Raw genomic sequence first — 3,094 nt, 5'->3', positions numbered from 1 at the left:
CTACTAAGCTCAATCTCCTACTTTAACTGTAACACACGGTCTCCTGTTAGTTCCTCTTTGATTCCCCTTCATCCGTTCTGGCTCCTAATTATACGGACTGTCCTGTTTTTCCAGAACACTTCATTTGTCCTCCCTTTTGTCACGGTAACGTTCCTTCCTCCTGATATTTTGGTTGTAATTATCTCTGAATCAACTGTACACACATAGTATGGAGCTCAGTGCCTCACAGGGGCCAATAAATATTTGATGGGTAAAACAACATAATTATTTTCTTTCCTGCTGTCATGCTATTTCCTGGTTATGACAAAATTTTACCATCTAATTAGATAATACGTATGAGAGTCCCACTAAAATCCCTGGTATTAGACTGTTCTCAAAAAATGTTGTAATTTGATTTTAGTTTGGAAAATGAAATCATTTACTCAAATGAATGCTTTTTCTTTCTCAGAAAAATCTGTTTTCCGCATGTTTAATTTTGCCATGAGTGCAGAAGCCATACTAGATATAACACTTTATCTTAAAACATGATTCTATAACAGTTTTTATATTCCATAATTTTTTAAATGCAGAATTGTTTATCTACACTCAGTATTATTTCTTTAGGTTATTTCCCCCCCCCTGCTGTGTGCATGAAACAGGAAAGTGTGCTTTGTCCTATCTTAACTATGTTCTGAGTCGCATTATATCATGAATTTGGGAAAATATAATGCAAACATTAAAAACACTGGCTAGCTGGATGACTGGATAATTATGTTTCATATGGAAAGCTGTTGTTACTAACTGCTCACTTTTATACCTTAAAATGAATGCCAAATTAGTGACCTTCTGTATTCTTAAACAAAATGACATTAGAACAACAATTTTTTCAAGTTAAAGACCTTACTGGAGTAAAAATATGCTTGCATACCTTATCTGTAATTACAAGGGTTACTGTAGGAGAAAAGCTATTAGCATTACGCAAAGAATATGTAAAGAAACTCCTGTACAGAGAGAAGTAATCTTAAGCAGATCATTTAATTATTACTTTGATTGCTTTTAATCTGGATCATCAGCCCTATTCCTGAGTGTTTAGCATTTTCATTCTTTTGGTAATCTTCAAATGAAATGACAAAAAACCTGACATTTTCCAAACAATGTTTGACATTACAAAAAATTTTAAGATTGGCTTTTATTCTGAAAATGTGACTTAAAACCTTATTTTGTCATAATTTGAGTCACTCTGTATGACAATCCAAATAAATAACATATGTTTATTATTGAATTTTTTACATATCAGGGTTTTTTTGAGTATCTGGAATAGAACTCATGCATTGCTCTACAACTGAACTGTATGTCCCAGTTGTTTTCATTTTTTATTTTGTGATAGGATCTCACTAAGATGTCCAGGCTTCTGATCCTTCCGCCTGAGCCAAATTTTTATATTTCAATATGAACCAAGTCTGTACTAGTTTTAGAAAAAGGATTATAATTACTTTGTCTTAAAAATATTTAGTATGCTTATCTACTGATTTAACTATCCCATATTTTCCAGGTTTATTTACATATATATTCCTATATATATTCTTTTATTTATATTAAGGAGAACTAATGAGATTATACAAATATATATGCAAAGAGATGTGCAGAAATCAGAATAGAATAAAAAGTATATTATCAACAAACTTACACTAGTGTGACTCTATGACTATGAGACTTTTGAATGAAAATTTCAAACACAGGCTTTTTAATTTCAAAAATACAAGATCTGTTAGATGGCTTAATCATTGTGACTCCAGCCTAGCCAATAAGGTGACAATGAATTTAACACAAAGATGAAACAAATATATGTATTCCTGAAGCAGCACATATTTATGTCATTATTGAAGTGTTATTTGACTGTACTGCAAAGCAATTCTCATTTTTTACACAGAAAGATTGAAAAGCATGTTGAAGCAACCGACGAAATATGTACAGAGAGAAGTTGAGGATCAGATTATCCAGATTTGTCACGAATATTGATTGACGACTGTAAGCACAATAAAAATCAAATGGAAAATCAAACAGTTATTAATTTGATTGTATTAATTTAGGTAATCCAAATTTACATTCCTCGTTATCCTTATACACTGAGAACAGTTTAGAATTTATACTTCTATATGAGTACTTTAATTCTAACTTATTCTTCATGTCTAGAACCAAATTCATCTTGCTTCTTAATTTGTTCTTCAAATGTATGAAACGAAGTGTTTTGACAGAATCAGAGGTAAAATCAATGCTTGTAAACATGTTAATGAAAGCAGATCATAGGACAATACATGGGTTTACTTATGTTCCTTCTAGGAAGTTAGCTATTTTACAGTTGCTTGCAAAAAACAATTTCTCCATAGTATTTATTTAGCACTTTCCTTAATTAAAGGAAGAGCTAAAACTACACTACTTTGAAGAAATTAGGTATTCATTATTGGTGTGTATATTAATGGGGAAAGTTAGTACATTCCAACAGTAATAACAATAAAATGCAGTGTGTCTCTGAAACGTACATTTCAAATGCCATTTTGTTTCTATCTTTAGAGAACTGACAAACGCTAAGAAAATCACTTAAATATAATATACTTTCTATGTAATTTTCTTACATAAAAGAGATGAATTAAGATGTGATACATATGGTGAACCACCTGTGCCTGTTTTTGTCATATTCATCACATGGATCTGTTCTTATTCAGCTATAGGGAAACACTTAATCATAATTTCACATCAGAGTATTGCAAAACATATTGCTCTAAATGGAAAATCAGCTTTTGAAATGCGTGCTAAGCTCAAAAAGAAATATATTTTCACATTAATATTGTATCTTCAAAATGAAATTTTAACAATTTAGACTGGAGAAATGTGCTTAAGTCACTCAAATGTGTATATGTGGCTTCAAAAATTATTTAAACAATCATTTGTTGGATTCACTCATTCCAGAGAATTATGAAAAGTAATTTTAGATATTTAAAATACATTTTTTCATACTTGGTTTATATCTGTAGACATGTCTTGATATACTGAGATACTTGTAGAAAGGAATCCTTCAAGATATATGTGGAATAATGTATTGTTTGGAATTTAAAGT

Source organism: Chinchilla lanigera, unplaced genomic scaffold (genome assembly GCF_000276665.1).
Source record: "Chinchilla lanigera isolate Chin_1 unplaced genomic scaffold, ChiLan1.0 scaffold00003, whole genome shotgun sequence".
Classification (NCBI taxonomy): Eukaryota; Metazoa; Chordata; class Mammalia; order Rodentia; family Chinchillidae; genus Chinchilla; species Chinchilla lanigera.
Note: the sequence above shows the minus strand (reverse complement) of the source record.